This window comes from Clinocottus analis, unplaced genomic scaffold, assembly GCF_023055335.1.
Source record: "Clinocottus analis isolate CAN_PGR_092001 unplaced genomic scaffold, fCliAna1.0.p SCAF_12, whole genome shotgun sequence".
Lineage (NCBI taxonomy): Eukaryota > Metazoa > Chordata > Actinopteri > Perciformes > Cottidae > Clinocottus > Clinocottus analis.
In genome coordinates, this window is record NW_027175843.1 from 14,130,973 (window position 1) to 14,144,919 (window position 13,947).

Genomic DNA, 13,947 nt, shown 5'->3' on the forward strand with positions numbered 1-13,947 from the left:
ACTTTTACAAATTGGCTAAGCATTTTCAGCAAAAATGTGTCAGATTGTGTCACCGTTACACAACCTCCAAGCAATTCACAACTGATTGGAATGTCCTGTGTACCCCAACTTATTGGGGGTGGTACTGATCTTCATTCCTGCATTACAATTAGTCAGCTTGAACTCAGATTGTGTGAGGGAAGGATCAAAAGCGGAAGCATCTTTCCCCCCTACCTCATCGGCCATTTTCATGACAGACATTTTGTTATGCCACAGTATGAAAAGCACCGGTGTAATGAGTAAAATGAACGGTGGCTGCATTCCAGTTAGCTGCTGTGGTTTCAGGGTCCTGTTGTTGTGCATCACTGACACAGTTATGAGTTTCCACCTGCAGTCTATGTTGGCAATGGTTATTTGCCTAAACTATTGCTAATTGCACCACTTCAATGCTTCAGTGCTTCGTGCCATTTGAGATGAAAAGAACAATACGTCCAGTTATGTTGGCCAATGACTCCAAAATTCATAAACTGTATAAACCGTCTCCGTCTGTGACGTTGAAATGAAAATAAAACACAATGTCTATTGTATTCTCAGCTCGACTGGGCTTCACTGTGTGTCTGTGTGTCTTCGTGAGCATGTGTGTGCATTCAATCAGTGTGTGTGAGGTACTGGTTGGCTCGGGGGAGGTGGGGGAGTGGGGAGGGTTGCTGTGGGTGGTGATGAGCAGCCGCTCAGTTTCCACAGCAACACCCTAACTCAGTCAGTCTCCATGGCAACTGATAACAGCATTAGTTGACTTAGCCGGAGTAAGGGTTCATAGCACGGGGAAGATGTTTATTTTTTTTCGGGGGGGAGGGGAGAGAGGCAGAATATGGGTAGTGGGGGACTCCAAACATTAGCAAATAATCCAAGAGATAATGACATAACGAAAATATTTTTTGGTTGATGTAGTGAACTGCTTAACTTAGATTATGAAACGGAAATGTTAAAGCGTACTGGCAGTGTAATCCGGAGACAATGAACTCTAGTTTGGTCCCAAACAAACAGTTGTAAGGTGTGTTTGTGACCGAACGCAAAGCAAATCTTCATATTGACTGCTGGATTGTTTCGGAAGTCTGTGTTTATTCACCACAAATAGCGAATACACAGACTACAGGCATTAGCAACAGCTCGCTAACAGCACAATGTGTTTGTGTGACGACTTTGCAATGAAATCCCATTCAGTCTACAAATGTGTATATGTGGTTTCCAAATGTATTCCTAATAGTTTTGTCAGGAAAAAAATAAATAGGCCTTTGTCTCCTTTTTGTCTAAGCTGACAGAAAAAGGAGGCGTGTCCACCTCTTCTTTGAGCTTCAAGAGTCAGGAAGCGAGAGACTAAGTTAACAAACTCGGGCTGCTGCTCAAAGCCACGGGCAGACAACATGTAGTTAGCAGTGATTTTGATCCCCGTCAGCATCTAACTGGACCAAGAGACATTTACAGGAACAAGCACATGCTGTTGGATGTGCTACAGCTGAGCAGCTACTTAGCTACAAACTGACATTAGCGGTGCACTCTTCCATGATGAATATTTGTCTGGTGGATGGTTCAACGGGCTGAGGTGCACAGGACGTGTTGCAGGTTGACAATAAGACTTAGGCAGGAAAGTGAAAGTTGATTGGTTGTTTTGAAATGAGGTGTCTGCATCTATGTAGACAGATACCGGACAATATTCCATCGAGTTCATTCTTAATGTGTATGCTGTTGTAAACCAAAAAAAAAAACATTTTAATTCAGTTAAATGCTCTTCACATTGAGACCGAACTCATCTTTAGAGAGGGCAGTGGTGAAGGTAAAATAACAAGGGAAGCATTTGGGGACAAACACAGTCTACAACCAGACACATTTTATGGAACTTCAAAGAATCAATAAGCAGTCATTAAAGACACTGAAGCAGAACTGCACTTTTACCCCTGCACCATGAAATAGCATCCAATTATCACACAACGTTGAGTGAATACAATAACTTGACCTTGGTTTTCATTCTCCTTCACTTTTGCCACATATATTATCGCAGAAGTGCACATAGGAGCGGAGACGGTGTTATGGGGGTTAAGTTACAAGAGAAATTAACAAAATGAGGGGGAAGCAGGAGGAGGTAGCAAAGTGGTATGCAGGTAAAAGCTGAATTCACTACGACACACGACTGCAGGTTTGTTTGTGACTGCAGGTCAGTTGTGTTTGTTAATGTGGTCCTGTGATGTCTAGCGTTGCCTTTGTGTGTATACTTTAAATTATACTACAATCTTATTTCTCTTTTTCATGCTCAAAAGCAGACAATTCACAATTTTTCAAAATCTTTCATTTCATAATATACAACTAAATGGATGTGTATGAACGTACGTTTTCGTGTTTTGCTCTACATGAAATGAAACGCTCCTATGAGGACTTCATGAAAACAATACTGCTCAGGCATCTTCCTCCCTGTTTGTCTCATGGTCCATCAATCAGATAAACAAGCAACGACATGCCGTCATATTACGAAGTCAAAGGGTTCCTACACCTGTTATTTTTTCGAGCTGCTTGGACACTGAAGGGATGGCCAAATGGTGGCGTGAAGTGGACAAACAATGTCACCATCCCACTTCTAGCCCATTAACACAGCCAGAATACCTTGCGGAGCTCAGATCATTACAAATCTAACACAATGTGTCCGTCTTGTTTTTTTCAGGTTGAGCTATAACTGGTAGCATGTCAGTCGTAATGTCGTCACAGGTTTTCTCCTTTTATTCTCTCATGTAATAACCGACCAACTGGGTCAATCGACTGTAGGATAAGTGGGTCCTGCACTAATCCTAAGATCTGGGCCATGGGTGTGTGAATGACTAGAATTAGAATCTGAGTGCAGGTGACACCTTTAATGGCAGCCTCGGCCATCAGTTAGTTAGTGTGTTACCATTTATCAATCGCGATCAATAATTATTGACGTTATCTCTGCATCACGATTGGATTACCAGTGCCGGGTTGCCATGGAAACAAAAGAGGCTCTGGATTTAAACGCCTGAGCAAGCACACACTTGGCGTGTATGAAAAATACACAGTGAGGAGAACAATGAGAGGGGGAAAGAAAATCATGCTGATCCAGTCTTGAATTTCCAAGGCTGTCCCCTGCAATAAATGACCACGGTGGATCAAAGAAGTCCTTCTCTGGGATTCCTTCATCCCCCGTCTCGTCTCCACAGACCCTGCTGCCGGGAATACGAGAAAAAAAAAAGAAACAGAAGATGTGCTGCAACATTGCAACACTGCAATGAGTAAATCATAGAGGAGGCGTGCTTGCTGACAAGAGGCACACGGATTGGAGACTGTAAAAGAGCAGCAATCTCCATCGTGCGTGCGTGCGTGCGTGCGTGCGTGCGTGCGTGCGTGCGTGCGTGTGTGCGTGTGTGTGTGTGTGTGTGTGTGTGTGTGTGCACACGTGTGAGGACTGTGTGTTTTTATGGCTTAATGGCTTCCACTGGGAGAAAGCAGCATGGCTCGATATATGATTTTCGCAGCAATTGTGAGCCTAATGGTGTTGGTCTGACTACTTGTTTCAATCTGGACCATTCACAATTTGTTCACATGATCATGGCGGGTGAAATCAGTGTTATACAATATGTTATATACTTTACTCATTTGCCAACAAAAGGATAGACATTTACTTTCCATCCAGTTGAGCCCTTTTTAAGAATCAGTATAGCTAAAACATGAAATCAAGGGAAACTAATTTTGATTCCTGAAACTTAATTTTCTTTAAAAAAAAAAAAAAAGTTGTGAAACAATCAATCAATGGACTCGCCAATAAGTTAAAGATTTTATTAGAATTAGGCATAATTTACTATGCTTGAATCAAGGCTTTTTTTCAGCCTTCTCTGCTGAATATGAGATGATTGATAACTGCCAGGATTAGTCTGTGCTGGATGTGTTTGGTTTCAGTCATGTCACTAACCCCTGAATACAGGCTGGCAGGTAGTTTGCCACATTTGTTTTGCTTGTCATTGTTCTTGTGCTGCATGACACGCTGAAAGAACATGTGTGCAGTTCCAAACTATTTCTGACTAAATTAAAAAGTACTTTGCAGATTTAACATCAACTGCCTTGGCTTGTCTGTTTAGCTCTTTCCAACCTTTTCCCGATCACCAAATTCCCTCCAAGACGTATCCTTCCTGCAATAAGCAAGTGTGTGTGAGAGCGTGTGAGAGTGTGTGTGTGTGTGTGATCTGCTTGGACAGTAATCCCATTCTCTGTTCCCCTGGTGTAATCTTGTGATTCCTCCAGCATAGGTTCCCACTCACACTTAATCACATATACACTAGCGCTTAATCCTGGTAATTTAATGTTCTTAGTGCAGGTGTTTTGTAAGCCCTTACTTTTGATAACTTGCAGATGACTGGGTTATACACGTTTCATCGTCACAAAATCTCCTGATGAAGACGTTTTACCTCTTGTGTTGCGACACTCCATGAACATGCTTTTCATTTAAAATTGTTGTGTAGATACTGACTTTAATTATTGCGAAGGAATGGACTACTTTTTATCCTTCAAAGTGTATTTCCAACAGCATGTCTTTTCTGTTTCAAGGGAAAAAAAATATTTTCTTTAATCTTTATTTTTTCTTTTTATTCATTGCCATTTTGGAACGGGAGATTTTGAAGAAGACCGGCTTCCAGTTCCTAATGTGAATTTTCTCTGAGGTGTTGATTCGTTTGATGACTTGTTAAATTTTTCAACCCCCACTTTTCTGCTTTAAAGCATGTGGACAGATAACATCATTCCTCTGCCAAGCAATCCACGTTCAACATCACCGCGTTATCTGTGTTGGTCAGTGCAGCTTTCTTCTACCTCCGATGGTTTGATCGAACAGGTAGTTCAGCGCACGTGCAACGAGGTGCGGTGCGTCTTGTGAGAAAGGGTGTGATCGAAGTAGGGTTTAGCAAGAGCAGATGGTCAAAGATTAAAGTCTAGAAGAAGAGAGCCGCTTCCCCTCCCCCTGAAGAACCAACCCACTGGTTGCTTTAGTGAAGGACTGCACACACACTCACACACACGTACATGCACCCACGCCCACACAGACACACACAATGGATGTGTGATAATCTTTGGAAGTGCCACAGTGGATATATCAAAATAAAGCTCCGTGGTATATGTGGTATATAGTGTGAATCCTGATCTGAGGGGGAATTGTGACCGTCACAATGAAGTTACATGATAGGATTGGTCTGTCAAGAGCAGAAAAGTAGAGTAACACTTGACAGAAGGGTTAAAAAAAACTACCAGATTAAAGAGTTACATCATCTGGCATCTATTCTAATCGACTATCAAGAGACAGTCTGTGTGTTTGTACAGTACGTGTGTGTCAATGTGTGTGTGCCTCCGTTGGCTCTGTGTGTGGGTCTGCGTGCGCGTAGGAATGAGTCTTCATGACATAACTAAAAGAGGGACGGCTTGCTTCCCCAAAGACGACTGCTGAAAAGATGAAACACAACACTTCAAAACAATGAGGGAATAATTCATGTTCCTTTCTCGTGTCTAACTTGTAAGCTTTTACGCTCTGAAATCCCACAGATCTGCAACAAGTTCCAAACCGCAGATCACACACTCTACAAAGCGTCTGGTGACACTTCCAGCAGTATGGTGGTAAACTGGGAAAGCCAGCACGCCAGGCGATAAAAAACAAGAATCAGATGTCAACTGTGGCCAAATGGTGACTGGGCGGTTTTTTACCTTTTTTTATACATTTTGTACCCTCGCTGCTTGATTTCCAGCTCAAACCTTTGACTCACCTGGTTGTTGTTAATGGGCCTAAATGCCTCTCTGACCATCCCTGGCGTGAACAACTTTTAACATTTCTTAGGTGCATTTATAATGGTAATTGACTGCCATTATTGTCTTTATCTAAGATGTGTGTTAATGTAGGCAGAACGGTGATAATTTGCCATTCATGTGAGAGCCTGTTTTCTCAGTTAGATGAGGAAGACATACTAAGATGCTGTGTCTTTCCTGCGATGCAGACCTCAGTGGGCGTTGTCATCAACCTCTGTGCCCCATCAAGACAAGCCATTAAGAGGAGCTGAGCAGTAATACTAAAGCATTTCAATAAAGTGATACCAGATGCATTTATTGTGACAAAGTGATTTATGTAAGGGTTGTTATACAAACCTCTTTTCTATTTAGCTCGACAATAATTGCACCTCGATTGCTGACAGGTCTCTGATGGCTGTGGGCTGCTATCAGACTGTGACGCCTGTCATTAGTGCATGAATTCCTGATGGTGTGATGCAAGAGGAAAAAAGTCAGAAGAGAAGGCTTGGGAATATTTGTGATACATGACTGATATCTATTTCATTTTTTAACCCTTGTGGGAGGAGGTGGTGGGTGGTGGGAAGTATTTGGGCACTGGGTGGGAAGATGGCTGTCTTTGGATTTCCGATAATGAGCCAGGTGAGTCCCACTATATGCACTGCTCTCACATTCAGAAATGTTTGTCCAATACTGTTTCAGTTTGCTCATCATATACTGTCTCGTATCAGGCCTATTATTGTTAAGGATAAGGGTTGTCCAGCTGTCAATCACAACACAGTAATCATAATTGTTTATAAATTGTAACAATTTGATTGCCTTCCCAATAAATATGTGCTACCGTACAAGTACTAAATAAATGAAAATAATGTTCTTACTGTATTATCAAGACTAAAAAGGCGGTTGTATTGTTGGATTTTTTCCATTACATTTTCTGAGATATTATTCTAACTGGCAGGCGGTTTAGTTGCATTTCTCTGCCAATACACTCTTCTAAAACAATTTCAGGAACACACTAAATGAGAGCTCAGCTTTTGCAACTGATTGCTCCTGTACTAGATGCACATTTCTTAAATATTCACAAAGAACAGCCAAATGTCGTTCCAGTGAAAATATTAGTGTCGTCAGAGAGATGGTGGGAAGTGAAGTGCATCCTGTCACGCCCAGACTTCACACTGATCACGGCAGCTCCGCTCATTTATTTGAGGATGAAGTGACAGGCTGCATTGCCAGCATTAGAAAGAAATAATAAAAAAGGGAGAAAGTAAAGGAGAGGAGAGAAAAGGAGAGGAGTTCGGTGAGCTGTGACTCACCCTTATGTTTTTCTGGATTCAGCCCACACATGTTTTTTCTATGAGCTCTCTATCTGTTTTGTCGTGTACTTCTGGGTGCAGCGAACGTGGCTCTATTTAAATAGCTATATCCTATAGACTTCTGACATCAGACTGGTTCCCGAAATAACCTTCCCATTCAAAATTCTACTTGCAACTTTTGTTTTCTTATTTATGTATAAGCTGCTTTTCTTTACTTGACACACAGCGGGAATGCATACGCTTCTCAAAAAAGCCCCGTCTCAAAATGTGCACAGCTTCTTCTTGTGTTTTGGGAAGAGAGTCCGCCAACAACCTCAGCAACGGAAAGCTGGCCTGTTGTTGTCTCTGACAGCCTGTTACATTGCTGCTGACAAGTGGGGGTTTTTTGTTTGCCGTTTTTTTTTTTTTTTTTTTATAATTAACATTAACTGGAGAAGCAATACATTTTAGGTTCACTAAACAGGCTTTTCTGCATGACATTTGACATAAAACATTATTAATATGTATTTAATTCTTCTATATGTGCAGATGGACAGACTAATCCAGTCCCATTTCCTGCCACGTCACGCCATTTCCAAGCCAGAGATTCAGAACTGTATTATGTACATTAGCTTGAGCAAACTGTCCTTAGTTAGCGGGCAACTGTCTGAATTTGATAAGAAGAAAACATAATTGAGAACTGAAACAGAAGAGATATCAACCGCGAAAAAACAAACCACTGAAAAGGTTACATTTCTTGGGAGTATACAGTAACTACAGTAACATTGTTTGAACCGACATCAATGATGGAGGTTCAGTCCGCTCCAAACTGCTAGTCCGCTAGAAGCTGACATCAAGTTTGGGTATTGGGATTGACTTTAGTGGGTTTGACGTAACTGATCTCAGCTGGACGCCAACCTTCAGAGGAGGTAGAAAAATAGAAATAAAAGTTGAAGAATAGAAGCGTAACAAGAAACTGCTCATTTCACTGAGGTGCGTAGCAGGTCTGTGAGTGGACCAAGAGAACATCCTTTAGCAGCAGGTCAGGTGAAGTGAGCCATACCACACCTGAACAACTGCCAAAAATGGAAGTTACTGAGCTGATGGCCCGCTCCCTGACCGAACTTTAAAGGACACAATTACTGAGGTCAGCATTATGCGGTCCATCAGCATTTTAACGCTGACCTAGGATTACCAATTTATTTTCTTTGACGATGGAATAAACGGTGAGTTATCATTTTATGGACATGAAATGTGGGTATGGCACTAAAATGTAAGTCTCAAAATGTAAATGTGAACACTTAAAAGGTCGTCTATTCAATGAAAATACTGGTTTGCGGAAACTTTAAAGAGAAGTTCATTCCACTTTCTCCAAAAAAGGGAAGGTGGCCATGATCTTTTTTTTCTTCTCTTGAATCCATCGTATATATATATATATATATATATATATATATATATATATATATATATATATATATATATATATATATATATATATATATATATATATATTCCATAAAATGTGTATCTTTTCTAATACTAAATCCTTTATGAAGCATCTAAAGTGGAAAAACTGACTAAGTTTGCAAACAGCTGTCCTGGAACACAGACGCTACCAGCTGATGGTTTTCCTTTGGTAACGGACCCTGACAGAACAAGAAAGCTACAGATGTCAACTCCACACATGCATTTTCGAAACAATCTTAAATACACTCCTAAAAATCTATTATACTGACCAAAAAAAGCCGGGTGGCGACATCAAATTGTTGCCATGTAGGTATCCTTGGACCTTTGCACTCTACTGCAAAACTGAATACAAGCAGCCAGCTAATGTACAATGCCCAGCACTAGATCAAGGACATGCTAAATGTTTATGGTTCCTGTATTCTACCTTGTTGTTTTCTTTACTGTCCCTACCCTTGAAAAGAGGTCAACTACAAGTGCAAAAAAAGCTCATTAATCCTGGATCTCAGTTCTGGTGTCAAGGCAGTTTTCAGTCACTAGGCGACTTGAAGCGGTCAGTAAACTGTTATAAATAGCTGGCTTTTGCAGGATAATATCAGGGTTGTGCAACAATTTCAAAGTGATAATCAATACTGTTCAACACAAAACTCTATAAACGTGTGTCTTTAAAAAAAATACTTCTCAAACAAATGAAAGCGTCACATTCGGTTACTGTGCGTGATTTATTTCTCTTTTGAACGTCTGCGACGTTGCACCTCTCTCAACCGATCTCAAAACAAACACTCCTGAATGGAGTCGCGGGTTTCCCCTAAAAGGGTTGACACACTATTTTAGGTTTGAGTCTAAAATATCTTAATTAAATGTGATTCATATGAAGTTATTAGATGACATATGAAGTAGTATCATTTTCATTGTTTTATTATTATTATAATTTTTAACACCTGATTAAAAAGACAGAAAAATAATTGTATTGTATTGTCGGCTATTGTTGTTAACGGTGTCAACTCCTTATATGTGCACACGTACCTGGCTGATAAGGGTGATTCTCATCCTGATTTAGACATTTCTGGGACAAAATAATTTATAGATTCGTAAAGGACAGCAATCAGCAGCTTAATTGATAAACGGAAATAATAGTGAGTCGCAGCCCTCCCTACTTGACACCTAAGTATAATCTAATATAGGTAACATAAAGCACAGGGGCAACATCTCCCTTCTTCATAAACCTGTTGACAAACAGGCTAATCTTCCAACAACCTGGAGTGCTTCACCTCGGCACAGAGAGGGGGGAGAGATTGGCAGCTCGCTGGCAGACAGGCTGGATTCAGTGTGTGTTGGTGCGACTGCCAAAGCTCCCACTGTCTCTCTTCTTTCATACAAAGAGCTTTCCTATATTGCTTGTCCCTCTCTCTAGCACACACACACGCACACGCACACACACACACACACACACACACACAGAGTCTACGTCAATCATTGAATGTGACAAGCGAGGACTGCCTGTTTGTGTATTTCTGAGTGTGTGTGCTCGGCTGACTAAGTATCTTTGTAGGAATCAGGATTAGGTTGTCTCACTGACACACTGGACTTATGTAAAGCTGACCTCCAGCATTTGGCACCACACTGGGACCTGGCCTGCTGCAGCGCTACCTCACCTCGCTGGCACCTCTGCCTGAACTGCTCACTCCGACAGCCGACTGTCGATTATCATATGCACAGATAACAGACAGTTACTCTGTACATTGAAAAGTATCTAGTATCTAGAAACAATATGTGCCTCATGCTGCATCCACACTACGTGTATGCTTTAAAATGCATCATCAGTTGTTGTTGTTTTTTTATTGTAAATGATGACGCGGACACCCACATTTGCGCCTTCATTGGGTCTCATCAGCCCTGATGCATCCTTTCCCTGATCGTCCTATTATGTGATTTTTTTAACAGCATTGGCCTCAACGACCAGTAGTTCATTTCAACATCAATAACAAATTTCAAGCATTACATGACCTTGTTGTCTATGCTTAGCAGCTCTTTCGCTATTCAATTCTGCCTTTTATTACGCTACTACTGCCCACCTATGAAGGAGGCAAGCTATTATTTGAGCGCTTTGCAAAGATTCTGACGTCAAGTGGCGCATGGCCATTGTTTGCCATGTGATGGCGTGGTAAATTGGGCGGAGAGTATTTCTAAAAAGTTTTGAAATGTAGCCGTGTGGATAAAGCCTTAATCTGTTGGTCTCGCATTTTGTGTAACTCTATTGGAGTCTAAAAACTGACGCCAGGCTCCTGTCTGGCACCAAGAATGGAGTCCAGTAATCCCTCAATACTAGCCTCCCTTTTACCAGTTAAATAAGCAATCGGTTTTAAGGTTCTGTTTTCAAAGCACTGAATGTTTTTCTCTTTTCCCTGACTGAGTTCATTTGACCCTATTCGACTTTCAAATTCCCTCACTCATGCCAGTTAAAACCGAAAGAAGATATTCAGTATCCAGACTGCAGAATAATTAAACACTCACGATTAGGTCTACTCTTCTGTTAATGTTTTTGAATCCCATTTTTGAATCCATGTATTAAGGTTTTTTTTGTATTTGTTTTATATGTGAATCCATTCTTCTCAGACAAACAGGCTTTTTTTCATCAGCCAGAGCCAACTCCTAATTAGGCTAAAATCCCAGGCTGGGCAAGACACTCAACTTGTTCTTAATCTATTCAGAAAAAAATCTGCATCAATCTACATACACAAAAATGTCTCCTTGTGGGATTAAGTATCTATCTATCTATCTATCTATCTATCTATCTATCTATCTATCTATCTATCTATTGTACAAGTTGATAAATTGGTATAGCAGGAAGTCTATGAAAAAGACCTTTCCTTATAAGAAAACCATCAACGCTCTGGTTCATTTTCTGATTCCTCGCTCTGATATTTGACTGACAGTCATCGACTGTACACAACACAGACACTGATTCATTAACTGAAGTATGGACCACGCATCACTTTGACGTCTACACTTCTAGCTGATGTCTTTGTATCTGATAAATACTTAATAAATATCCACTCGCCATTTAATTAGTTCCCCAAATCAGCTTGCAGTGTCTACTATGTGCTAAATTTTAAGAATGAGGTTCTGAGACTCTTTAATAAAAAACAGGCACATCATTGTAAAGACGGGCAAGCAATCTCAGAGGTCCATTTACCCTCAAAGGCTTTTCCAAAACACAAATTAGTAACCACAGCTGACCTTGTCACTTACACTAAATTTCATAAAATCTTGATTACGGGTTGGTTTTTACGCTAATAAAGGGTATTTTTTTACAGTAGCATGCGTATACACACACAATCATAAAACTGCTAACACAAGATGCTACTGTAATATAAAGATTGTTTGGTTGTGAAAAACAAACACTATGATATGTATAGTATGTAGATCACGGCGATATTGTGTCAGTCGACAAAGTAAAAAGATCAGGTGTCAAAAGAAGCACGTAATAAACAAGCAAAGCATCTAAATGTTTGCAGCTTCTCCTCTGTCCTTCCTCAGTCGAGCTAGAAGCATGTAATAGCCAAAGGAATCGATTACGAGCAGAATCGGCTCCTGTCCGCAACCCTCACAGGCAAAAAGATGACCTAATGTTAGGTATCGATAGACGACCGACCTGGCCTTCAAGGAGTATGAGCCCACTCCCTCAGCGAGGAGGAGCTCCGAGCTGCTTGTCTCACCATTCATGACTCAATGCACCCCAGCCTCATCCTGGACGCACCAGGCATTTAAATGTATCTGCACACTGTAGGCAAGTGGATGTGACAAAGGGAAAATCAATAGCCAGCCCCTTTATGTAAATGAGATGGAACTGAAACCTGCATGCACTGAAACAAGACATCGATCATGTTTAAGTTCACTATTTAATATCCATTCAGGATGAGGTAAATGATCTCTGAGGTGTAACAACCCAGACTGCTTCCTGAGCTGCTGTGATTCTTATGGAGATCAGTGTCTGAATGCAACCAGCTTTCACACTTGATACCAATCACCCTCAAACCACAAATATGCAGCAACCAAAATCTCAATGTTTCACATTAATCCCTATAGTAATGACGACAATAAAACATGCACATATTACGCTTTAAATTGTGTCATCAATCAAAGAGAGGGAGCAGCACGGCAATATGACTCAGCACCTATATTTTGCACCGTTCTGTCACTGTCATTAGGCAGCGTTGTTCAGATTATAAATCACGTTACATTTCCATAAAGCCACGTTCTCAATGTTTTTTTTTTTTTTTACTCCTCTCAGTGACCTAATGTTATAGCTTTCTAAACTACAATGCATTATAGGCGCACTACCGCAGCAAGGCAAGTCCCCGCAGTGCCCCCGCAATAGGTAGAGAGACTTCATGTGGCACAATGCAGACAGCATCCATTCAACACGTCGACAAAACCGGCATTCAACTGCATAATTGGACCAATAAAGAGCCTGCAGGCAATCAATGTGGCTTACCTATGTCCGAGATTTGGTTCCTAGATCTGTTGCTCGGCTCCACATTTCCTATCAGATTTAAATCCTGCAACATTGCTTATTTAAAGCCGGCCGGAAAACAAGAGTTGAGACAGAACCGACTCACAAGAAGCAGGACTGAGCTCTAGTGAAGAAGAACAATGCGCCCTTTCTCCAGCGGGGCACCTCATCGTTTCAGCTCCAACGCTCTGCTGAAATGCTCATTCGCTGTCCGTCATGGACTGACCAGTCAATGTCACAACAATTTAGTCCGAGTCATTGCACATTCACACACATTCTATTGCATCGTCAATCTGTTATAGAAATAAAGAAGAGCTTTTTTGGTTGTTGGTTTTTACCTGTTCGGTGCCGTGTCTGTCAGCGCAACTCCGGGTCTATCGGACACAGAGGCTCCGCAGCCGACATGTACCGTAATGACGGTGCTAGTCGCGCGGGGACTTTCTGTTTCCATCACTGTGCTTCAGTAATTACGGTGTTGTGCTCCACCCGTTATTCTGAAGATAAGAGATATAATTTAAAAACGCTGTGTGCGTTACACTAAATGTAATTTGAAAAACAAATGTAATGCTTTCGTAGTGTTATTTAACACTAACTGTACTCACCACGGCAAGTGAGCCAGTGAGCTAACTTATCTGCAGCCTGATCCACATGCTGGTCCTGTTTAGACAGTACAGCACAGTAAGCCATGACGTTTCAACGCGCACGTAGTGCCTATAAACTATTTCATTTTGGACGATAAACAAGTTATAAACGGATCTGTGTATGACCTGTTAGCCTGGTTTGACTTCAGCGTAGACATGTTAGTAAGCTAGCTAAACCAACTCCAACCTCTTTCGCGGCTAATGTGAACACCAGGTTTAAATAGCGCCCCTA

At 41.2% G+C, this 13,947-nt stretch overlaps 1 protein-coding gene across 3 annotated transcripts in view; it reads right to left on the reverse strand.

The window, feature by feature from the left end:
- The window catches only part of map2 (microtubule-associated protein 2), a 72,182-nt gene extending 58,268 nt beyond the window's left edge, over positions 1-13,914 (reverse strand). For 2 of the 3 annotated variants that reach the window (XM_068571917.1, XM_068571916.1), the window contains exons 1-3: positions 13,842-13,914; positions 13,677-13,731; positions 13,413-13,568 (exon numbers count right to left, since the gene is read on the reverse strand). The gene's annotated coding sequence lies outside the window, so the exon portion shown is untranslated. Of the gene's footprint in view, positions 1-13,056; positions 13,240-13,412; positions 13,569-13,676; positions 13,732-13,841 lie in introns of those variants that run through there. The other variant, XM_068571915.1, reaches the window with a different exon arrangement.
- Positions 13,915-13,947: the final 33 nt, after the last annotated feature.